Here is a 26,335-nt window from a genome sequence, read left to right as displayed (position 1 = left end):
CCTTATTGACAAGAAAAAGACTGATCAGCAAAAACATGTCGATTCCTTTACATTCAGAGAGAGTAATATATATCTATCCCTTTAATATCATGAAAAAAACACACCAAATCCAAATGACGCGGATCGAAAATTTTACCATGTTATTATTCAAAACCAGTTGCATCACTTTATGTACATGATTCAGAGGGAAAGGAAGCAAGTATTTAACCCAGCAGTAAAATGTTAGAACACTGCCGATTCACTTTATGCTTCCGAAAATATTTTATTTGTATCCCAAGTTTTTATAATTCAGCGTCAGGAGATTGAACAAGTAAATTTATCTCTTCGTCGTGCAAAGATTAAAAAATCACTTTCTCAATGAAACTCCGTTTCTTTTAATATTTGAAATTCTAAGGATAAAATTTGCATATTAGCTTTCTCCGAACTCTTCCGGAGAAAATGCGTCGCAAATTTATTAGTTCACTGAACAGGAGACAGCTTCCCTGTGGTTGGCGATGCCCACTTTGAGAACTTCGGATTTATAGTGTACGGGTCTAATATTTCATTCAAGGCTGTGGGAATTCCGTCATTATTAGTAACATCCATGAATGATTTTCATCTTAATTATAATTAAATTGTCAAGTCTATCTGAAGACTACCTCTAGTTCACGGACCATAGGTTGACAAACGCTGCGTCAAGTGGATTCCTCTCATTCAACTCGAGTATTTATCATGCATCGATTATAACGAATATCGGATATTTCGAATGTTGTTCACGTTCTCGTGCGACTTCGTTTTACCCGGGCACAACCGTATTTAACAAGAGCTAGAACAAGAATACATTGTTATACAACTAGGCAATCTCTCTCCGCTGAGCAAGATAGCAATTCCATACCTCGTAAATCAGTTTGTTCCATAAATAGTTAGAAACATACTCACGAGGAGATAATGAGAGTAGAGGATAAAAAAAATGGGTTTTTTTGGTAAAATTCGTTACTTTTGTCAGAAAGTATTTGTCACAACTGGAAAAACAAAATGGAAACGATTGGAAATAACACGCATTCTAATCTCTCTCTTTTCTAAAACAAGGAGCACTTTTTAGGAGGGAGCTTCGGGGATATGATTAGTGATCCCTCGCGAATAAATATACCAACTCCTATTACATAGGAAGTCTCGCAATGCATTTATAGTTATTTTTCAAACTGAACTTGGTGCATGTGTCGTACCCAACGTTACCCCCTCAGTAACTGGGCGGCTATTGTTAATTTCTTGTTTTCTCTCGCTCGTTACTCGATGATAAATTAGGTGACAAAATATACCCGAGGATGTTTTTCTTTTTCGTAGCTTCCCTACATCATACGTTGCATGTGTATTATGTGAGTTGTCGTGATTTCTCGCCATGGAGCCTAGCTCCTTGGCCTTGAAAGCGGAAAAGTCAAAAATACTATCGCAGGGATGATGCGAAGAATTTGTTTTGTTTCTTCTGGTAACCGACTTCCCCTCCCCGAATCGCGATGTTTTCTCTGTTTAAAGTAGTATTCTCTCTCCAACTAATGTCTCCGAGGTTTTTTCGTGTTTCTACTCTTAACTTAGGGTGCCATACATGGAAAAGCACACATTTTCCTTCAAGGAACTTCTAATTAACTCGAGTTAATTTAAGTATGTGAAAACACACGAACGAAGTAGGGGTTTCTAAATAGAGTTCCAAGTAGTTAAACGGAATATAAATATAATATTACGGTGCCTAGTAGAGTATGTAACTCAACTCTTAACTAGTGTAATGGATTGATGTAATTATGTGACACGACTGGCACAGTGCGGGTCACGTGCTGTGCATGACTTTATCTGCCAATTCCGCTAAGGTATTATTATACAGTAAAACATCTCGCTTGCGGATATCGGCGGGACGAAAAAATTGTTCCGCAAACGGAGTCCGTTAATCAGGGGTTTGAAACGCATACTTTTATTATACAAAGGAAATTATTATTTTGCCGTAAAAGAGGGGTGATCGTTAAGAGGCTCTACTGTATCACCTTCAGTTTGCATTACTTGTTAGTAATACGTGAGACATGTGACACGTTAGCATAACATTTAACTGGAAAGGACAACGTTTACGAATAAAGATCGTAAAGAAAACGAATCTATGGTTGATTTTAAAACGAAAGTAAAATAATGAAAAAAATATTGGGGAACATTGAGCTACGGGAGTTTCACTCACGTAAAATGATACGATTTATTAGCACTTTTCACTTGTACTTAAATGTGTCCCCATGCCTCAAAAAATGATGCAGAGACAATCGTCAAAAAAATAAAATTATTATCAATATCTCGGCGAATTTTTCTTGAAGTATTACCGGATGATTTGAATATAAATTTTTATTTTTTATATTCTTATACATATAAATTTGTTTCTATATTTATATTTCTATTTAAATTCTTTTGGTATGGGATCATTCAAGTATTAAAGTCTGCATCGGGGGGGGGGGAGTCAGTGTTTTGCTGACTTTTGCTGACAGGGGGGGGGAAGGGGGGTCATAAATGGCTGAAAATCTGCTTACGTAATACTTGAATGGTCCCTCTGATAGAGAAAGGCGTACTTATTGGCATTTTTCATTGGAAGTCATATACTAGTTTTGATTTTCGCGTTGCTCAAAGTTACAATTTTATGGAAGTGAAACTGTCGTGGGATAAATTATTTTACTTTAATTTTTATTATCAATCGTGGAATTTTTGTAACTTCAGAACACTGTTCGTGAAACAGCACATGAGTGAGTGCCTCACACATTTGATGCGAAATGACTCTGATACTGAAATGAGTAGTAATTTTCACAGCATTTTCCCTCATACAATCATGCATGCCTTGTTAATTTGAACATCATTTCATCGCGTCCCATCCATATATAATACTAGCTGATACCCGGCGACGTTGCCCGCCCCGTAAAAAATTTATATATGTATAGCTTATTAATTATTTCTTACTCAAAAACCTAATTAAAATCTTCAGGCAATCGCTTGTGGATACACAATATTTTTGTTTGTCCATCTGGTGTGTAGATGTATAAATTTTTGCTATTACCAACACGTGAACAGGTGACGAAAAGGTGTCCGTATGAAAAAGAGGGCTCAAGTAAGTTGATACCTGCCACTGCTAACGACTGGCCTTGCGCTTTGTTGATTGTCATGGCAAAAGCTAAATGAATCGGGAACTGTGAGCGCTTGAAAGTGAATGGCATTTCTTCAGTGATAATTGGGATACGTGGAATGAAGACGTCTTCTCTCCTTTGGCACATCCAGTTAGAATCGTCGCTTCAATGATGCAATTGTGCAATTTCTTCACGCAGAGTCTGGTGCCATTGCAGAGTCTCGGTGTGTCCAAATTTCTTAAAAGCATTACAGGTGCTCCGACTTTGAGGGTCAAATTGTGTGGTGGCACACCCGGAATATCCAAAGGAGTTCAGAAATTCTGCAGGATACAGAACTAAATGTCTGCGCTGTGTCTGTGGCAGTGTCAACCGATTTGTAAGATGTGGAGTCTCCTAGAATAATTTTTAGGATTTTTTCGTTGGTCTTGTTCACACTATCATTTTTCGGTGCCAGAATCGCTCTCAGAAAGCCACTCATGGTTTTGGTCATTTTTTTGAATTTTTGGGAAGACTTTGTCTGCAAGTTCTTGAACTGAGTTTAACAACTGGCAGAATCCATTTGGGAACGTAATCGGTCCAGTGCTTGGGTCTACTGGTTGGTCAACTGATGTGAAAATGATAGCAGTGCTGAGTCATTTTGCAGTTGAACTCGCATGTTAGTGGATAATGATAATTTTTTAACTTCGTGCCAGAGTGTTGATGATTTGAGGCAAGAATTGAGTTCATCAGCTGGCGTTGAACATTTTTATTCTGAGTTTTGTCGTCGTAGTTGTTGTTCTCTGTTGTTAGCGACATCATACGTCCAGCTTGTGCAGCGAATATTATTCAAACGCCTTTTACGCATTTTTTAAATTGAAACTATACCTATACGATGGGCGGTTGATGAGATAAAGGCCGCATTATCACTTACAGGACTACAGGACAACCTGTATATAGGCTAGCAGAAATATCCGGCGCTTCCCGAGTTTTCTGCAATTAAATTGGAAAAGTGACAAACCGTTATAAAAGAATAAACTGTTACAATGACAGAATTAAAGGTGTGACAAACCATTGTAAAGGCATATATACACGTCTGAAACGCATTGTTGGAAACCACGGTAACCAAAGTAAACGTTCCGAAAGTAATTGTTGAGGCCCCAAAACCATTGTTGCCCGACAGTTTTTCGCCCATTTCGGGCATTTGCCCAGCTCTGACGAACTTTTAAAGTAGCCTACGGTTCAATCCCGGTCCTGTTTGGTATATATGCAAAATCTGGCGACGATCGGTCTAAAACTGTAGATTTGTATAAAGAGCATACATACATACATACATACATACATACTTTCACATTTATATATAAGATGTGCTATTGTTGCTATTCGTTTCTGTTTTGTAAATTAGATAAGTTAATGTTTGCAATATTTTATTCTGATTTGTGACTTTCACATATCATGGTGAAATCCAAAAAGAGATTAAAGAAAGAGCACCCCATTCTTCGTCTAATTGATTCAGCCATCATGTAATGGAACCGATCTCTCATCATGAGATAATTTCGTAATCTAAGTTTAGACATAGTCTTTCAACTAAATTTAAATTTTCGTCTTGAAGATGTACGTATGCTTCAGAAGAGTAGGCCTACTTTTAAGCATGAAAATTCTCATTGGGTCTATCGTTGATTCACCGCACTTCATAAGAAGGGGTGACGGTGATATATGGACCTCAAATTTCTGCACACGACCGATTCATTGAACTTGAGAAGGATACAAAATGCAATAATCCACGAAGATGCCAGAGACATTAGAGAACACTTGCACTTCTTGAGGTTTCATTTTTCTTTTGCGACACCGGTTGATTTAGATCTGAATTTGCGACCCATTTTCTCCGGAAGAGTTCGCTCCATTGCTTAATAGACTCCAACCTCATTTCCGACGCGACGTAACAGCTACTCCATGGCCGTAACTCTCTTGCTTGTTATTATTATTTTTTCTCTAGCCTTGAGGTTTCTCGGCCTCAATTTAGTCAAATAGCAGAAAATAAAGAAAAAGGTCGCGTAACACCTTCGGATAAACAAATACGATATTCACAACTTTCTACCCACGTTATTTCTCCCTCAAAGACAGAGAGAGAAGAATCTGAAGAGGATACGTGTATTTTTTTTTTGTTTCTCGACAGACATGACTACTTTTAATTTCATAGCAGTTGTGTATACACGCATACACACGTGTCGCCGTGTCTTTTTTTCTCTTTCTCTCAAACGTCAAATGATTTGGTTTAAAATTGAGAAAATACTTGAACATATAAACCTCGCTACAACGATACTCGATATAACAATAAATCCCTCTACAACGATATGTATATATTTTTCAAATCGTATTTGGAATTATCTATAGTCTAATGTTAAAGTCCTCTCGATTCAACAATATCCTTTACTACGATTAACCCCTCTGTAACGATATTTTTTTGAGAAGGGTTCGAAACTGCTACAACGATATTATTTATACCATATTCCTCGCATTAGCCAGCATTCCGCCAAACGTATTTTTAAATGTTGGAGCCTGGTCCGTTCCTAGCATGTCGGTAAAAGCGAGGTTTGCAAATTAAGGTCACAATATGCAATATATCAATTCAATGGATTTTTAAAAAAGATATTTAAGAATTTCCCAGAATCGGTGATTCGAATTTCCCGTCATGCTGGTCTCCCTTGCTGTTTCTCGGCATACCAGATAATACGATGGAATGCAGTACTTTCCTCAAAATCACCTACCTTCAATATTTTTTAATTTCCTCACTAATTTTTGTTTTTTCGAGAGTCTCATGGCATCGATATTTTGCACTATCTAACCCTTTGAAAGTATTACCGAAGTTGTGCCAGGAAACTGCTTTTTGTATAGTACACAAAAGGGTTGTGCGGTAAACTACTTTACGAGGTGAAACAACAAACCTAATTTTGTTCATCAATTTACCAATTAAAATTATTTTGCTCTGAATACGCACTCACAAATGCATTTTATGGTGATGCTAACAACGCTAATTCAGAAGAGATGCCAACGATAGCATAAATTTGACCAAGTCCGATGTTAATGCTATCTCTCGATATAACGATAGCCTCTCTACAAAGATATTTTTTCTTGGTCCTCAGAGTATCGTTATATCCAAGTTTCAATGCATTACTAATTCATACTTTTATCGGATTATTCAGCGTTACATTCTTTCTGGGCAATGAAAATATATTATAAAATTGCTGAGAGGGCGATATCCATATTCAATATATGATCATATTGTTATAGAGTTACCCGAGCACCCGAACGAGAATGGAACATAATTATTTTCTGATTTCTTTTTTTTTTGTTTCGCCCGAACCTTGAAATACCAAGGTCTGAAATATGACGTCAGAATTGAAACTTCAGCTCAAGTGCAGAACCCGATCTTCAAAAACTTTTTTTTTTATTTCGAGTCATTTAAGAAGAAGTAATCGCAACACGTGCCTAATTTGAGATAATTTTTTTTTTTTTTCCTGTCTCTGCGTAAAAGGTTATCGATTGATAACCACCAGTTTTTAATGACCTTTCCTCAATGTCACTTTTTTCTTACACCTTCATCTTACATGCATACATATATGTATATATATATACGTGTAAATGTGTTTTCATATTGAATCAATACATCAACATGCGAATCCATCATTTGAAGAAAAAACATTGCGTCACCATTGTTATAAAACATGTTATGTTATAATTATTTCATCTCTTCCCTCTAATGACTTCTTATTCACACACATACTGTTTATTCAAACGCAGAAGCAAACAAAAAAAAAAAAAAAAAAAACTCCTCCGCAAATTGTCAACATCGGTAAAGTGTTTGTCCTTCTTCGAGACAATCTTCCGCCAATAAAGAAGAAAACCATAACTTCTTTCAGGAGAACAAATAATTATTTTATCTGCTGTAAAATTTCTTGTTTTAAGTAAAACTTTAAGGATACGCATCGGTGTAATTAAATTTGACGTTTGTTAAATCAATTAAGTTCAATGAACGAGTTTGATTCACTTTTTCTCCCACAATTTCGAATATGTTTTGATGAAACTACGAAATAAGTTGATTATTCATTATCAAGTTTCCTGAGAAGACTGTTTGTTTAATCACTTTCAATAGCAGAAAATGTTTTGCCCAATGTTTTAGGTTATTTAATTTATCGATGAGCTTCGATTTCTTCGCATCCTATTTTCATCTTTGCACTGAAAATGCGTCAACTTGCGGACAAATACATTCGACTTTCCAGCTCAACACACCATATCTCATGGTTTTTGAATCAATTGAAGAAGATTGCGTTGTCCGACCATGCTCTGTACCGTATTTATCTAATGAACAAGAACACCTCTATCCACCTTAGAATGCATGCTGTTTGATTTTTTACAATTATACAATATAATTTTTTTGGGGAGGTATGGAATGTATTGAACGTATTATAATTATTGTATGCGAAAAAATTTGTCTCTATGGTTCACATCATAAAACGTATTGACAATTTTTTATACAATTACAGGGGAAATTGATATTGGTAGCATATTTTTAATTGAAACAATACATCAGAACAGAAACTTAATTAACTAGAATGTATTTTTCATTAACTAAAATGGTTAATTATGGAAAATTATACAGTTAACCTTGATTTTAATGGATCTATAAACAGATAAAAACCTATCTGGGCAAAGGTGAGTAGTTTTTGCCTCGAAGTTATTTCCAATTTCTTTTATCCGTGAAGTTTTATAAATCTCTAAACAAGTAAAATTTCACCAGCTCTCAAAAAAATTACACCAACAGGGAATCAACTCTTTCTAGGTGAAAAAAGTATTGTATTTCAATACCCGTATTCTGTACTGAAATGATAAAAGAAAATGTACTTTCTAAAATACCAAAAAAATTGAGAGAAAAGAAATTGATGTAATAGTTTTTCTTTCGACTATGCATTGGCCATGCATATTCAAATACATGGCAAATACGCGGTCAAAAGAAAAACTATGTATTTGCCATGTGTATTCAAATATACCCGGTACCATAGAGGGTAAAAAAAAGAAATTTTTCATGGGTAAGAATTACAAGAAATGAGCTAATTTCCGTATATCTATGCTCATAATCATGTTTAGAATCTTTGAACTTTGAAGATTACTGTATAATAAGGACTAGTAATGTACAAACCCATATTTAAATATTTTCCCTAAATTTCTATATAAGTAGTCATTATTAATTTTTTTTTTAATTTAAAGGATTCGACTTGTGACCAGTTCCGGCATAATCATTTAGTAGCCCTCAACAATATTTCGCTCTGCCCTCTCTCAGCTGAGGGAGGACTTTAGCCTAGAGACCGGTTGTCGAAATACGAATTTTTAGTTTTGCACTTATAAAAATTTACTATAAAATTTGTGCAGGATCCCCCTCTCACACTACCCCCCCCCCCCCCAATCGTTGATCCAGTTGTACTTCCCCTAATATTTTGTGATCAGGTGCAGCTGCACCCGTCGTACCTACATGAATTTGACTCTGCCTGTAACGATGTTTACGATCTCACATGAACATAAATATCAAATGAACTCGACATATCCGCACTGTCTAATCCAGAGGTTATGAAGTCTTTATACTAGGTCCCGCAACTGTAAATCTCGATTCGCATTCCTACATTCTCAGAGATATTTGAACTGCATTATCTTACCCCACATGAATGATATAATTGTACGTGGAATCAATAAGTCATACAATCGATTCCCGTTTCAACGAATAGCGTTATAGCGAAAATCCCGTTTCAACGAATAGCATTATAGCGAAAATCCCGTTTCAACGAATAGCGTTATAGCGAAAATCCCGTTTCAACGAAACTTTTCTAATCCCCCAGATAAGTTCACATAGCAACAATGTAAAAATCTGGAATTGATTTATAGCGAAATTTCGTTATAACGAAGTGATTTCTCCGGTCTCTTGGAGTTCGTTATAACGGGATTCGACTGTGTAATAAAAAAAATCCATCCCGCATCTGCAAGAAATTCCTTTTCGTGCACCCCTGGTCTAATCTCAGTCAATGATTATCTGCGTTGATAAATATTATTTCATCGCAAAGACACGTAAAAAACGACAGACTTATTCATTAAATCATTTATAATTAATTATATCAATCACGCATCAGTTTGACAGTTTTGCTGTAAGTAATTTTAAAGTACAAAGAGATGAATGTGGAAACCCGGTCATGGAAACAAGTTATAGAGTTCAACCAAGATGAAATGAAAATATATTTAAGAAATGCGCGAGATATTAAAGGAATGCCAAATGTTTTATTTACCTTTTTGATTATAATGTCTTTACATCTTGTAGAAAGAAGAGCGTCTTTTGTTTTGATTTTTTCAGAAGTGTGAAGAGACAAAGTGCAAGAAGACACCCCGGAAGTACATTTGTTGACCCTGAGGTTACACTCGAACCAACCCAAGACTAATCGTAGTAAGATGTTCTTCTCAACTACGGAACAAGTTCCATGATGAAGGAACAAGGATGGATCAAACCATCAAAAAAGGAACACCGAGAAAAACTTTCTCCTTTTCTCATTCGAACGAGAATTCAATTCAGCGCCAAACCATCTACTTTCTTTTTATGAATGGCTTCATCAACACGATCTCATCTATATCCTCTACAAATGCCAAAACTGGCTCGATTCGAGGAAAGAAGCCAAATATGGCGGGAGATAAAACACCCACGACGCCAAAGTTCGGCGGCCCATATAGAAAAAAGGTGCGGCAAGCGCTGATAGCAGAACAGAACACAAGCAACAGTATGTATCGCTGTGTGTAGCGGGAGATATTGTTTTCTTCCCCGGAAAATAATCAACGAAGGCAGGCACATGCGTATTTAATTCAAGATCTTTTTTAAAGCAATGAGTATTTCTTTCAAAATAAGGAGCTTATTCTTCAAAAGGGAACATTTCTACTTTTGCTAAATTTACTGTAGAAGTAGAATTTTTTTTTTCTTCCGGAATGGACTACTTTACAAAAGTAGAAAATAGCCCAACAAATAGCAGCATAAGGGAGTGGAATAAGAATATTTAAATATCATGTTTCTTGATCAAGATTAAAAGGAGTTACCTACATTCAAATTTTGGAAATGTTCCGTTTTTTGAAAGAAAATTATACTGGAAATATTACCATTTTATAAAAGTTGGAGCTGGCTTAGTCTGAAAAATTAGAAATTTATACGCCACCCGTTGATTCCAGAAGGTTTCACCTAGCTAAGAGAGGTACCCATTCTACTCTCTCGTGAAACGCATAAAAATACCCGATCATTCTACAGTGGAACCTCCACCAACGGACACTTTTTGAATTACGTCGACGGGTTACAATCTATTTTACTATGCTTTAACGGGCACTCCTCGTCAGTGGACAAAATTTTCGGTCCATGGGTGTCCGTTATTGAGAGGTTCTACTGTAGAATGCGACTTTGGGAGCGCATCTAAAAAATGTGCCGTTTTGAAAAAAATCCCATAAACGCTTTGTTATGTTCTGTTTTGAATGAAAAATACCGAAGTAAATGAACAAGGTGGATTTCCTTTTGGTAGAAACAAAGCACTTTACATTGCAATTTCGACCAAAATCACAATTCCGTCCAATTCCCGGTGCCCAGAAGGATTTTGTCGCGGATGAAACGACAATTGGTGAAGACTCCTGCTATTGGTCGAAAGCAATTGCCTGATATCTGTAAGGGGTTTTCATTAGCTCAGAAGCACAATGGCTGTCTCAGGTGACGAGAGAAGATTGTGTTGTGTAAGTACATATTAGTACTCAAGTGCGTCGTAGAATTCCCTGGCGAATGAAAGATCAATACACGTGTTGCTTCCAATGTATTGATGTGTGGTTCGTGGTTTCTCTGTAGGAAGGAGAGAGGGAGGGTGAGTGTTGGGGGGTGCACTCGTGACAATTTGGCCAAAAGTCTAATATGGGCAGGCTAATGACGACTAGCCTATAAGCATGGAAGGTCAAAGTCCACCCCATGTCGACAACACTTTGAAGATAAGATCACTCATAACACAAAAAATAAAATAAAATAATATTCCCGTTTGAATAAACCCTGTTACATAATCCGACAGAGCTCATCCCAAAGATTGGGAAACCGTTGAAAAGTGCATTTTAAAAAAAAATGGAACTGTTCCCTTTTAAAAATAAGTTCCTTAAAAAAAAATTATCTTTCAGTAAATACATATAAAACGGATTCAACCAATAATAAAACTCATGTCGCTTTTTTTTTCCAAACGCTAGAAAAAACCAGCGTTTCTCACGAAGATGAAGAGGTGCTCGACAGACTGACAAAAATTTGATTCTTATTGAATTAAAATTATTCAACAAATAAAATTTCATACGCACATAAGTTTGAATGAAAGATTGGACTCACATAATTTAGTGACTCGTCGAATTATTTCAGATGTTTTACTGGTCCTTGGTCTAAAAGAAGACCGAGAAACGCTGCATTAAATAATCCTTTCATCGATAATTTTTCTAGACATTCCTGGTCAGAAAATTACAATTTCAATAAATGTTTGACGGACAATATTTTTTAATTCACAAAGAAATTCTAGTTAGAACCAGAACATTTTTGTTTGAGCCTATGCCTTAAGTATATAATAAAATAGTCCGAATACTCGTCTAACGTTTTAAAATACCAGAGTGTGTACTTTGTAAATGTTACGGTAAATGTGATAAATAGGTGATTTTGTGTAATCGCCGGTTATAATCATAATCCCCGATTGTCTCGGTATAGTTTTATAAATTTCACTACATTTATCACTTTTACCGGCGATTATTAATAGTTCTCAAACGAAGTTGTTAAGTTCGATAAAAATGCGAAAAGCATGCGGAAATATCTCTTTAAATTCAACCATTTATCAGTTTCCCCGACGCGTGATGGGGGAACTACACGTGGTTTGAAATAAAAATTATATTAAATTCAAATAAGTGTAAAGAAGTTAGAAAAATAAAAAAATTTGTCGGTCTTGTAAAGTTGGCTTTCTTCACATGTATAAGCATGTGCAAACAAATCCAACATTACCGATAAAATTTACCGTACTAGATGGAAGTTTGAGCATTATCTTCGGTAAATTTAAGTAATTCATTAACGATTTCTCGTATTTACCAATACGAGCTGGAGATAATCACAGGTAAATGTGATAAATTCGCAAAATTTATCAAACTTATCAGAATGGTCAATGATTATGAAAATAACTGGTGATTATTCATCGGATTTATCACATTTACCGTAACATTTGTATGACAATTGCCGAATATCTACATTTTAGAAAAAAGAAACTTTTATGAATCTTTAGTAAATTTTTTGTGGGTGGGATTTAAACAATATATATTCGTCAACTGACAAACACCTTCGATTCAGTCCTGCTTTGCGCAACAACCCCTCGATTCGATGTCGAGCCCTGAGTACATGGGAGTGCAAATTCAGCTATTGTGATTTAAGAAAATTTTTAAACAAAAATTAACTGGGAAAAAAAATTAGATAAACAAATCTCTGGACAATAAACAAATTTTGTTTCCAGCCACCTTGTTGATGTGTTCAACCTTTTTAAGGAAGTTCGTTAATCGAAACGCGCTATTCGTTAAAAAGAAAACTCGTGAAATATTTCATCGCAAAAGAAAGAAAACGAAATTTTTTCTTGATTTCAAGTCAGCGCCGTTCCGCCTTCTCCATTTTGAAGCAAGAAGCATTGATTGAATCTCAGACGAGACCTTTCGTGGACCCTTCTATTGTAAATTTATAGAATAAAATGAACACGAAAGTAAATAAGATTCAATCTGGTGCCACGATGGAACGCTGTCAGTCTCTCCCATGTAGTGGCTAGGATTTTGATAACTTATTGATAATTATAATGATTAGAATTTTTATAGAATTCATCAAGTTCCGTTATGAAATTCAAGTGGCTTATTAAATAATGCAGACACCACATGCTACGTGCCTGCAGTTTTTATACCTCGTGACATAGACGGAGATTATCAACGACCACTATACTTACGATACTGTTGGATTCCGAATGAGGAAAGTGGAGTAATAAACAGTTGCAAAACACTAGATGATGACAAGTTCACTCTATCTTTCTTTCTCCTAGAGTATAGAGCACGACGTAATGTACTAATTCCTGAGAGCGTTCGAGAGGAATCAATGGTTCGGCTCGGAAGAAGGAAAAAGTGCCCGTTCAAGCTGCAGGAGCATCTAATGACAGATGATCATCCTCCTATGGTAGGAGCCACGCACGCAACACCAACTCGCACGTCCTCCAGAGGAAAGAAAGACGAGGAGAGGGAAGAGGAGGAGCCTTGTTCCTCCTCCACCACCTACCAGAACCTAAGGAGCATGCGCGTACCAAAGAATAATATAAGTACTGTATTAAAAGAGAATGGCAGGAGAGAAAAAACGCAGGTGCAGAAACCGTTAGTTTTACGTGCAGGACCAGACTGAGGCACGTAGTGAGGGACCCCAGATGTGTCCAGATGGTGGAAACTCCATCATCATCACATCGAAAGAGGTCACGGGGCATCTGATAATTTCAAAGCCATAGCGATCTCCTAGACCTGACTCCCCCCCCCCCCCCCCACGACATACATGAATCTTGCACTAAGTGAAGCGACACCGACCAAAAGAAACACTTATTCACGACACGAACACCTTTCATCCATTCATTCTTGGATCACTGAACTATGATAGTACTATAAGTATATATGAAAGCATACCAATATAGATTGGGCAAACGGTATTTATGTGTGCATTTTGATACTTCCGTTTGAATCGCTTTTTTGTGGTATCGATGGACATGAATTCAACAAGTTCTCTTTAAAATCCACTTGCAGTTTCAATAGGAGCGAAACAATAAGAAAGCGTTGTACTACAAGTAAAATACAAATGAATTACTCTGACATTTTATTTCATACTCCAGATCCACATAAAAATTTGCTGCAAATATTTATTTCTTGTTAGATTCTTAAATACAAGAGAAAACAGATACAATTTTCATTTGCATTAGCTAGCATCAATCAAAAGGTTAAGACAGAAGTAATCGCCTTGGAAATGAATATAAACATCACATTATTTAACCAGCCGTGTATGTTCTTTTCAAGGACAGCCTTGGGATATGCGAGCAACGCTCCCATCAAATCAGATTTTTTTAGATGCTTTTTGAGGAAGGAGCACAAACACGCAAGTGAAAGTCACAGGGTGACAGGGGTTCGGACTGCAAGCGTGTTTACTGGGATACATTTCGTGGTGGGGGGGGGGGGGCATTATCGTGCAAGACCACAATACCCAAAATAAACATCTTAAAACTTTTGTTCTCAATGACGCGATCCGACGTGTCCAATATATTGGTAACAAAAAATCAATATAAAGATCAGCTTTGTGACCCAAAGTCATTGAACATTGAAGGACTGTACACACCCCGCTTTGGTGGCGGCCGATAGTTCAAGAATCTCTGGCTGTATAAGTAGATTCGTACGTCACTCCTGAAAAGCCCCCGCGAGTTAAAAGGGGTTGGCTTCATAGCTAAAGATCTCTTGGCTGTTAGTGGATTTGAACAACCCGTGTCGGAAGCCCCTGCAACCTATGTTTGGGTCGCGCGACCTCCATAGGTTAAGAACCCCTGTTCCACAAGTTACAGAAAGTGATAGCACGAAATTCATCGTACCGATGAATCGAAAATGATGAGAACAAGTACGAGAAAGATAGAGAAGTCATTGTAACTCATTTACAAGATCCAATTCGCAGATCATTAAACACGGCTCGGGACATAAACATATCTCTTGTGGGAAATCGTTGATACGTGGGAAAATAACGTCGATTTTCATTTCGTTAATTTTTATTCTTCCGACATGAAATCGACATTTTTCTATTGCTATAATTAAACGAGCGAGTGTCTATTTTCGTGCCGGAATCGAGAGCCGATATCGGTATTCAGAAAAATTTCAAGCAGTAGTCTTGCTCGGTATGAGATACGACACGGCAAAAGGTCGGGGAACCGAATTCCCCGTAGGTTTAACGTACTCGTACCCATGAACTTCCGGTCGGTAGGAGGAATTGCTGAGGATTCGTCTTACCTGGATAACATCGGGCCAAAAAAAAAAAAAAAAAGAACGAGGGTGGCCGTGCAGGAAGAATATAATATGTATATGGAAAAAAAAGCCATCAGCCTTGGGAGTGAGCGAAGAAAAAGAATTTTTTTCGGGGGTGAAGAACTTTTCATTGATGATCACATCTGCTGCTCAAGGTTAGTGGGTCGTAAACATAGAGAAACTATTTTGTCCCTGAACCTATTCCAGTGATTCCGTCCTGTGAGAGCTCTTGAACTAATATGTACGTACCCACCAGAGTAGCTATATTATGCTTATCGTTTCTTTTTTTTATCTGTTAAATTACTCCCCTAAAATTTTAACACTAGGATGTATGGTATGTGAATTCGAGAAAAAGTGCCAAACGTATTTTTATTTAAATTTATTAGAATGAAACACGTGAAAAATTGTATTTCACTTCCTTTGATTTTTTTACATCATACGTGCTAAACCCATGACTGGAGGGCCAAATGTGTCCCTTGGATTCATCTGATGTGGCCCGTGGAGCATTTTCATATCACTCAAGTGGCTCGTGGCACATTTCTGGATTACTTCAGTGGCTCGAGGCGCATTTTCAGATAATTTAATTTTACAACGACAATAATTAATTAATTTAATTTTTCGGCGACCCCAAGTACATTTTCAAATAACTTTTCAGTTCACTTAAGTGGCTCGTGGTATATTTACAGATCACTTAAGCGGCCCGCGACCCATCCTAAGGATCACTTAATCTGCCCGCGGCACATTTCCAGATTACTCGAGTGGTCCACGACACGTTTCCAAACCAATGATATGGAACGCACTGTCCAAAAAGTTTATCACCCTCGTTATGAAATAATACACACATCTTTGAAATAGTGTATAGTTGGCACAATATTGTTCGGTCGCAGTAAAAGTACAAAAAAATTACGAAACAAACTACATATGAAATCTTGGAAAGACAATTGGCCTCTGCGGGAAATCGAACAACACCCCCCCCCCCCCCATCATATCAAAATCTATCAATACCAGAAAGTGACATCATCATCATCTCTTTCACGGTAACGGTAGTTTATAGACCTTCGGTCTCCAACTAATGATCCTTAGGCAGGCCGTCATCATGGGGCTCCAGACGAAATGTTTTTTCTTAGCACGCCCCCCCCCCACCCCCACCCGACTAGAAATGCCTATCTGCCGATTTGCATGTCTACTCTCGAAATCTTTTATCGGATCTCGTTTGCATGGTGCCCCTCTGAATTTTAGGGCCCCCGGACCGTGCCCGGTCGGGCCCATACGTTAAAATGGCACCTTAGGTTTTTGAGAGAGCTTCCTAGGGCTTTGCATAATTTTCAATTGACATCAAAAATTTTTAATTGTTGTTGCAATAAAAATATATTTATTAGGGGGGTACGTGTATTCATGTCTGTATTGGGTTCCGTAAGTACCAAGGATTTCACGCGAACTCAAACATTGAGACCTCAGCTTTAGTCTGCATCTTAGCAAACATAGTAAGGAATATAATACCAAATACTTTTGAGCATAGAACACTATTTAGGTTCGAGGGCACATACTCCCCCATTCTTTCCCATTTCCCATATTTGCAACAAAAGAAAGAAAAAAATCTGCCGCGCTCAAAATAGTATTTTCGTAATAGGACCTAAAAACTGCCGGTGTTGGCGCTATCTAAGAATAGCTATCGGTCTTGAGATTGTTGTTGCTGCTGCTGCTGCTCACAGGACATGATGACAATGAACAGTTCGACTCGTCACCGGAAGAAGTTCCGAAAAAAAAAACCGATAACGTAAAGTAACACAAAAAAAAAATGGTGGCATCTGAAGAACATATAAAATAGCTTAAAAAAATCTTTAAGAAAAAAAAGGAAGTTTTTACCTCAAGTTCCGCATTCATAGCCAAATAATCGACCTCGGGTTGGGTTCAAGGTAGACGAAAATAGGTAGGGCACTCAATTTCTGGGTTGAATTTCCGGCTAAAAATGGCATTTTTTTCTTCTCTTTTCTTTTCCGTAGTTCGTACTTCAGCATTATGTGATCCAGATTTACTTCGATGGGTAATTCATTAAATCATGAACACAAGTTGTTTTTTTTTCAACTTTTCATAAAATTTCATTCTTCAAACAGTTTTTTACAATGAAAACCCGTGATATTTTGGCCATAATGAAAGATGCGTTCCAATTAGCTGCTGGATTTTCTTAACTTTTACACAGAACTGGTTCATTCTTTTTTCTATAATTTTTGGAAAACAAGAATTTATATATTTTAGGACATTGGATACCCACTCAGGCTATTCTGTACACATGCGCACTTCCGGCACAACTCACTCAGTAGTTAATTACCCACGGCGATAGACCGGAGCTGTGCACGGTTGGAAAGAATGCGGTAGGCAGTGTCTCACATGATGAAATTATGACATTATTATCGGGTTTGTCATTGGAATAGCTAACAAACGATACCGTCGTCATTTATTTTTGTTGCAAACTGCTCGAGATATAGCGGAAGACCATTTGTTACGAATCAGGGAAGCCCTGACGGGAAGCGATATCGAAACCGGAGTGATGTCATTGAATGCACCTTTGCAATGTGCATCTGACGATGCCGTTGCTTTTGACTTGCGTTCGGTGCTTCCGGGGATATGAGCGTTTACAGAATTTGGTCACGCAACTTTTTGTGAATGCTCCCAGTACCGTCAGATGATATAAAAGACGTATTCACGAGAAAAAAGAATAATGACTGTTAATGAACTGTATAACTTTGTTTCTTGATACATGGAGCGATCAGATGAAAAGGTAACCAGGATTACGGAAAAAATTCACAGCACATCTCTCAGAAGCCGAATTTGGTGTTTGCAAAATGCAATGCGGATGATGTTGCGCACACACTACATCGGCATGATGTTACGCGTTAACCCTTCAATACACAAAGCCGCATATATCCGATCAAGAAAAACCTTTTTGTTTTATCAATGACAAGCCCAGATATTTTGTAAATGTGATTTTTCAATGGAGCACATTTTCTCGTCCCTTTTATTTTGCGGCTGTTGAAAATGGGAAGATAGAATCTTCATCATTAAAGAAGATGTGACATTTTAAAGGGGGCTTAGTGATTTCTGCCTGCTATGACTATGAAAGAAAAAGGGAGTTCATTGTAAAAGAACTTAAATAAGTAGACAAGCCGTCCAGCTCATTCTCAAAGTTTCCGGCAGGGTCATCATCGATGATCCAGAAATTCATTCAGCAGGACCGCTGCTGATTGAGATTGTAGAACCAGGGATCGATGTTGGCTGAGTTTCTTGAACATGAAGCCACCGCCAACTGTGTAGCGTACTGAAGAACAACGCAACCGTAGCTCTGCAAAGAACAAACGAAATGCATGAAAGTATTGAAAATTCCCTGCTCACATGTGTCCACAAACACAATCACTTTTTCTTTTCTTCCTTATAGACAGGAAGAGGTCAAATATTTTAGGGGTGCACATCTATCTTTCACAGCGTCAGGTTGAATACGAACAGACTTTTTTTTCGTCAAACTCTGAGAACTCTGATCCTTGTAAACAACCAATCTCTGCGCAACTTTTCGCTATAGAAGCACTACTACTTTACCGCCCACCGATTCCGGTTGTTTCGCTATACAGCAATTTACTACCGGTCGAGCTGGGTCGGAAATTAAGGTGCCAGCTATCGGTGGTCGCCTCAGGTTCGGAAGGGAAATAACTTATTATCTATGTCCTCTCCGAGGATGGAACCTGCAGACCTGATGACAGCTTTCATGGTGGTAGACGAGCATCTTAACACTGTGTCACTTAGATGGCCCGTCACCGTATGATTTTCTCTCGATTACTCCTCCCAGAACGGAGGTTAGTATCGGACTATGAAGTTTAGTGAATTGCAAGGATTACTGCAGTTTCGCTCGCAGCCTTAAAGTTTAGAGAGCCTTAAAGATCGAGAATGGCATATGGCGGCCAGCAAACAATGGGATCCCTGCCTTCATTCCCAAAGCAGTTAATTTTAACGAGAACAAATAGTTCATCGTTAGGGGTTCTCTTCAGCTATTCATTCGATCAGCCCTAGTTATATCACATAACGTTGTGATCAATTACCACTTGCAAAAGAAGTAGAGAAAGACAGAGCAGACTCTTCTCTTGTCTCAGATGCATAATTGCGGGACTGTTTATGCTACAGCAGGGATAGATCGAAGGAACCAATAGAAGCAATTTGTAATCTGCTGTTATTTTCCCACCGCAGTTCATCATTATTATTCGCGTACTTCTTCTGCCATGTGTTACATGTTGCAAAACGCGGTTCCTCCTCCTAAGCAACAACATATGCACCTAATAAGAATAACGGGGACGTTCATCCGCTCCACTTCAATCAAGCACACGCGTCCCACATGTGCCGTTCGAAGGTGGTTCTCTCTCTCTCTCTCTCCTCTTCTTGTACGGCCAACAAACAGAGGTTTAGGTTACTGAACGCTAATGTTCCGCGCCCCGACCCACGCTAACCTAAGCCCACCAATATTGTTATTAACGCTCCCCCGTTCTAATAGACAACATTCAAGGGAGGCACACATCTAAGCACAGGCTATAGTGCAAAAGAAGTGCAAAACAAACTTCATTTTAAAGATACCCTCATGGAGTAACGGAACAAAATATAATCTCATCCTTAGCTGAGAGCAGAAACGAGCGGGAACGCGTGATACTTTACCTTCTTTTGATGTAAGTTTTCTTAATGAATGATGAAACATTCGGCAGAGAAGGTTCGAGTTTCACAATTTTGAGCACATCGGTAACATGATATACAGAAGATTGGCTATATGTAGATATACAGAATTTTTAGACAGAAAAATTCATCTCTGCCTCTACAGGGGACTCGAACCCACACCCTCTCATATCGGTTCAAGTTCCCTTAGGGCAAGTTTTCTCCACCTTTTGGAGTGTGCCGGCCATTCATTAGTTTGGAAACGTGTCACGCACCACTTAAGCCAACTGAAACTCAGTCGCGAGTCACTAAAACTGCCGCGTATCACTTGATTGATCTGGAAGGGCCGCAGGTCACTTAAGTGATCTGTAAATGTGCTGCGGTTCCCTTAAGCGATATGGAAATGTGCCTCGATTCACGTAAGTGATCTAGGAAATATGCTGCGAGTCATTTAATTGATCTAAAAATGTGCCGCGATGTGGAACTGCACCACGGGTCACTAAAGTGATCTGGAAATATGCCGATTAGTTCATCTTTACAAAATTGGGTTTCAGGTCGCGGACCACATCAGACAACCGCAGTTTTCCCGCGGGCCATGGGGTAATACCTACATATACTGTAGAGGCAGAGACGATTTTTCCTTTCCAAAAATCAGCATTTTACACACATAGCCAGTATATCTTGTATAAACAAGTAGAGAAGACATCTTTCCTTTATGCATATCGATAATGTTTTGATCACACACGAGCAATGATATCGCGATTCTTTTCATATTCGAACGGAATCTGAATGAAAAAATATCTCTTTCTATTCACAGAAGTCACCGCTAGAGCTCCTGCATCCTTTCAAGGACTTCGTCAGCCTTGAACTTTGATGTTTTTTCAAGCATTTAACCCTTATCAAAATCGATTTTTTTTTCTAACCTCCCTGCTTGTGGAGGGATAAACACCTAAGAGTACTTTATTCACTTTTATATCAGCCATCTTTTTTTCTTGCGCTCGTGCGTATGATGATGCACCCTGTCGGTCTTTTCCAGGTCACCGGAAGCGTGTCGCGACTCGAAAAGGTTATTTCCGGGTCATGGCCTTATTATATCATCGTCGTCGTCGTCGTCGAAGCTGCCTTGAACGTGCGCCGCGCGAGCCATTTTTCTCCTCTGTATTAGCCGTAATCTCTAAACACTCCCCCAACTTTTGATACTATTCTGATGTTTTCTTAACTTTCAAAATTTTCGCGGTTTTTTTTCTTTTGGTCTGTTTCTCCGCAATTTCTTTCTTTTTTTGTGTGACTTGCCTGCGTGAGGAGTTTGCTGCTGGCTGGGTCGGGAGATTTAGATGTGGGTCGGACTTTTACTGCTTGCTTTGCTTCACTTCAGGTGCTCCGATTTTTCTCGCAGCATCTGCCGATCGACAGGGTAAAAAAAAACACGGGGGAGGAGGAGGAGGAGATAAAATTAACCTCCTGAACAGAGTACATCAACCTCCCCCTTCTTCATCTTAACAAGGGGTTTTTGCCTATGCATAAGCACCAACTGGAAATATGAAGAACACGAACGTGAGCAATGATTCGAGTTTCGTGATCGAAAATCGCGCGTTGAAAGTCTTGTGTCAAATAATCTATAAGAGTACATTCAATAAAATGGTGTTAATATAAAAGGCTTTCTTCAAGCTTCGTTGAAAAGAATGGTGAGTGATTCGAGTGTGCGAGTGATTATGATATTCTAACTTTTTTTTCGTGAAGTTATATTTTATATCAATACTGACCGAACACAAACATTTCATTACCCTTATGGAGCATCAACAACCTATATTATTATTCGTAGTGTATGCTAATACACGTAGACATTCGTGTCTGTCTAGCGGCCCGTAGAATGAAGCGCGATAAATATTCTGAAAAATAGATTGAAAATCACTGAGTGATGAAGGTAAACGATTTGAAACGAAAAGTTAGCTGCCTCCTCTGGGAATCAAACCAGGGTCCACTTGCAAATCGGGCAAGTCTTTCTTCTCCATCTGGGGTCGGCCTTTGCAGTAGTGAAGGGAGACTGCAATATCTCTACTCAATCACGGCCGACTAGACATTCTAAGACTAATTGTTTAGTGGGCTATGACTCAATACAGTCGCTATTAATGTGTGTTATAAAGAGAAGGTCTACTGTGTCTCTGCGGGTATAGAGCTTTTCTAGCAAGGCCCAGGTCTTTGACCACCTGCTTATATCTCTTCTTTGCGACAGAGCGGTTGGCCAAGTTCTGCTTAGGAGGAGGAGGAGACGGTAAGCATGATGACCCGGGCTCGATTCCCGGAGGAGACATGAACATAAAGGACCGGACAAACTCAATTCGCATCTCAGGGATAAAATCGAAACGTTTGCGAAAGATGAGAACATCCAAAAATTTAATAATAAGAATCTCCATACAACAATATTCGCGGAGAGTGTCCCGGATGAGACAAATAACTTTTTTTCCCAAAGGGTCACATCGACATAATGCATCTCTTTAGACTGAAAATCAATTTGAAGATTACGATGAGAGGCTAAAAATTCATGAAAAAAAAATAGTTTTCTTTCATATGAGACCGTAAGACCTACGATGTAATCGAAATAATTGTCCTTCCCTCCTCTCCTATTCCTTGAAATTCAGAGAAATCGTTTCTTATGGACTTTTGATTAAAATTGCAGTTTAGGGTGATATCGAAACCAAAATATCTTGCAGTGAAAGTGCTAGGTGTTTTCAAGCCACGTGATTTGAGAGGATGATACGCTACATTTCATCAAAATACGTGTCACAAGAAAGGGTACAAGACGGTACCGTAAAATTTTCAGGACCGTAGATCGAGATGAAAAGTTCATTGAATACATAACTGTACTTTATTTGTTTGACAAAACTCTAGCTATATCAATTCATTATATCTTATGGAAAGTATGTATTACATCTTATTGGCAAACACACACATATAGATGTTGTGAAGGAGGCCACAAAATCGATATTTCCGCCGAGTAGTGAAATGACTAAGCAATGCCCTGCATCTGGATCCTAAAGTAAGAGTATCAGAATTATCCTTCTTCCTGAATGAAATGAAACGTTCCATCCACTCTTTTTCTGCAGTAGGTTTATGAAAATTATTCGCGCGAATTTTCTGGTTGTGTGTTTGAGATGCATTCCGTAAACACCACAAGAGCCATTCCTTAAGAATGTGGATAATAAAATTTTGTAAGTGGTATCCAATCGTGCGATTTTTTTTCTCTCTCTGGAATTTAAGGGAGGCTTTGTAGGCTTTACCTACTGTGGTCAGAGTTTCGACATTGCGATACCGAGTGTGGAAATAATAACGAGAAACATCACTTTCGCCACAGAAAGAGAGCGAGTCTCTTGATCGTATCCCTCTAGGTAAAGTACAAACATAAGGTAGAGCCTCCAAATTACACAGTGACGAAGTAACCCGGTAAAAGCCTTCTTTCTGTGTGTAGTTGCGAACCCACCAACCTAGTTGGGTAATCCTGGCCGGCGGGTTATTTTTCAACTCCTTCTCTGGGCCTCAAATTCTTGCACTTGAGCTCGAATATCCCGATTTCTCCCTCTTCGGATAAAAAATAACCTGCCACCAAAGATGCACTTGAAGCAGAGAAAAAAAAGAATGTGTTACGAAACTCATTGCTCTTCTTCAATGTTTCTCACAAAGTGAATTCATTTTTCAACTCATTATTATGTTATACTTCAACAACCACCCACACGTTTCCGATTCGAAAATCTGCAGTTCGTTGACCGCTTAAAAAACCAAGTGACGCAAGTACTTACACACGAGAAGACAAGCTATTCCATTTGAACAGATTTGGTAATTTGTTGAAACACACTGGCCTCCAAAAAAACCATAGCACGGAAGTTATTTGGAACAATTAAAACAACAAAATCACACCAGGGAGCCTAGTGTGAATGAACTTGATCGCGTGGTTGCAGTAGAATGAAGGTACGATGGCAAATTTTAGCTTCCTTCAATTTGGTGTCCCGTAGAAGAAACGTAAGTGATTCGAAGGGTGCTCGAGGGTGCGAGCCGATCCGGTGTCACCACACCGAAGCTCTGCGAAAACTTCTTGACAGTGCCAATATTCATCGCTTCAACAGACTACCACTTTTCTGGAAACTGATCCATCGCTGTGCGGTCGTGTGAGCATCGTGCTGGACTCTCAGAGCAAGGGACCAGGTTCGAACCCCGTTGGAAACAAGCTGGTGGTTAGCTGAAGTCGGTTTCCTCTGATTTTCAAACTACGAGACCGGTCTCCCATTGGAAAAGTCTCACCCACAGAGAGCAAGAAGACCATCAACATGATACTTATATAACGTGAAAAATTCAAGCATTCGCCAGGATCATTTCAAAATGAGGAAGACAGATAGCATCAGCAACAAGAACACGAAGCAAACACAACTCTCACAACACAAATACGTTAGAGGCCACACACATTCGGGCATGTACCGATTCGTTAGAAATTCCGCATAGGAATAAGCAGAAGTGGTGTAACTTTTACCCCATGGAAAATATTTGGGGCACTTTCCGGAGATGCATTGGTGGTTGAAATTCCCCCCCCCCCCTTCAACATCAACGAGATCATCTCATACATGCACTGCAAAAAGAATGCGCAAAGTTTCCTAGACGTATACTTGCATAAGCATCGGAAGTGTTTTAGACTTGCGGTGATCAGCTTGATCTTCATGCAGGAAATTCTTATTGAGGAATTCTTAGAGTGCTCACACTTATTCTACAAAATACTGTGGGTATTCAAGCACTCACAGTGCCCGCGGCTCCAACGCCACTGTACACTTGTATTGGACCCATGTGCTCAACTTCCTTCTGCATTTTCAGAATATGGGGGAAAATATTTTAAATAATGAGATTCTTAGACAACAGTGTGTGTCTCTGCAATCGCGATTCGAGAAATTCAAAGTATTCTATCAGAGCGAATAACAAACATTTTAGTTAGTGAAAATATGCAGGTACTAAAATAGTATTCTATGATTTTGAGAAATTTCTGTAGGCAAAGTCCAAAGCATCAAGGTATATTTCGCGAAAAAAAAATATTGAAACAAGACGTTATAGCTCTCGCAATAGTATTCTACATTGTGTGTAAAGACGTTATCGGACGTAAAAATGCGATGATTTTCGAATCGCGCGTGACTTCGCAACATCTCACCGACACCTGGACAAACAAATACGTATTTGTAACACCGGAAATTCTCAAGCTAAAAAGAATCTCGTTCAAAGAGAGCACGTGCATGAATAAAATATAGAAAAACCGCACAAATTCGAGAAAAACCATAAAATGCAATTTACAATCTCGAAAAGAAAAAACTTCCGCACATTAAAAACTGAGGCGCTTTTTTTTACGAAAAACACCACCAACAGCGACCTTGAGACTGCGTCTTTTTTTTTTTTTTTTCGTCTTTGCGTCAACACAATCACACAAACATAATCTCGGTCGTACGTACATATATAACTTTGTCTCCCTTTCTTTTATGGTCGTTATACAACAGATTCTTCTTCGAGATAAATAAGATCCCCATCCCGGGCATAGGAGGAAGACAACAAACAACATAACATATTCGCTCAGGTAACATCAGGCAGGTTTCTCGTTGCCTAGCATTAGAAGAAATGGGAGAAAAAAGGAACGCATGTTGGTTTATATGGATGGGAACGTTGGGGAAAATCGGGTGCCTTTTTTTGTGCGTGAAGGAGATCGACGGTCAAAAGAAGAAGAATCGACCTTCTCATGCCTAGAATATAACTTTCAAGGGAGAAAGACCGACCCTTGTTCGTACCTTGATGACCTTGAGGTTTCAGTTACGGACCTGCTTTCACTTTCTGATCAGAAGAGCTTTCTCTATTTTTCTCTTATTATCATCATCATCATCCGTCGATAACTATTTATCTCTTTGTCAATCCCTTGTTCACGTGTCTTATTTTGCCGGTCTCATTTCGGTCTCTTTCATTCTTTCTTTTCCAGCAGCGAATCTGCTCATCACTTATGAATATCTGCGGTTATTCGTACGTTGCGTGGATCTAGGGTAGAAAGACAATGAATATCTTTGCAGAGATAAATGTTCGAGAAAAAACAGTGCCTTTCTTCCCTTTTTTTTTTGACCTTGTCAATGCTAATGTTCTTGCATTGATTACGGTTTTCGTGTTCACATATGCGTATGCAAACAGTATAATTTTTTGATGTCGATACGCATATACAGAAAGTCTGGGCTAAAATCAACCAAAACTAATAGATTATACCACTACCACTTAACCGTATATTGAACATTTAATTTCTACTCAATTTTCAATACATGCCGGAGAGAATATGTGTTATGAGTATATGTGTGGCATTTAACGTATTTGAGTTGTCAGTGCCGCACTTGTTTCGTATTCTTGCTGGTGCTGCC

General features: G+C 38.5%; 1 protein-coding gene across 3 annotated transcripts in view; it reads right to left on the bottom strand.

Moving 5' to 3' along the window:
- The window catches only part of LOC149086593 (solute carrier organic anion transporter family member 74D-like), a 69,249-nt gene extending 55,858 nt beyond the window's left edge, over positions 1–13,391 (bottom strand). Inside the window, exon 1 of one of the 3 annotated variants that reach the window (XM_089230967.1) lies at positions 13,148–13,391. The gene's annotated coding sequence lies outside the window, so the exon portion shown is untranslated. Of the gene's footprint in view, positions 1–9,427; positions 9,739–13,147 lie in introns of those variants that run through there. The other 2 variants (XM_089230966.1, XM_089230969.1) reach the window with 2 other exon arrangements.
- Positions 13,392–26,335: the final 12,944 nt, after the last annotated feature.

Source organism: Pholcus phalangioides, unplaced genomic scaffold (assembly GCF_987345545.1).
Source record: "Pholcus phalangioides strain wild (caught in Gottingen) unplaced genomic scaffold, Ppha-v1.0 ptg000004l_1, whole genome shotgun sequence".
NCBI lineage: Eukaryota > Metazoa > Arthropoda > Arachnida > Araneae > Pholcidae > Pholcus > Pholcus phalangioides.
The sequence above is the reverse complement of the archived record's forward strand: the minus strand, read 5'-3'. Positions and strand labels throughout refer to the sequence as shown.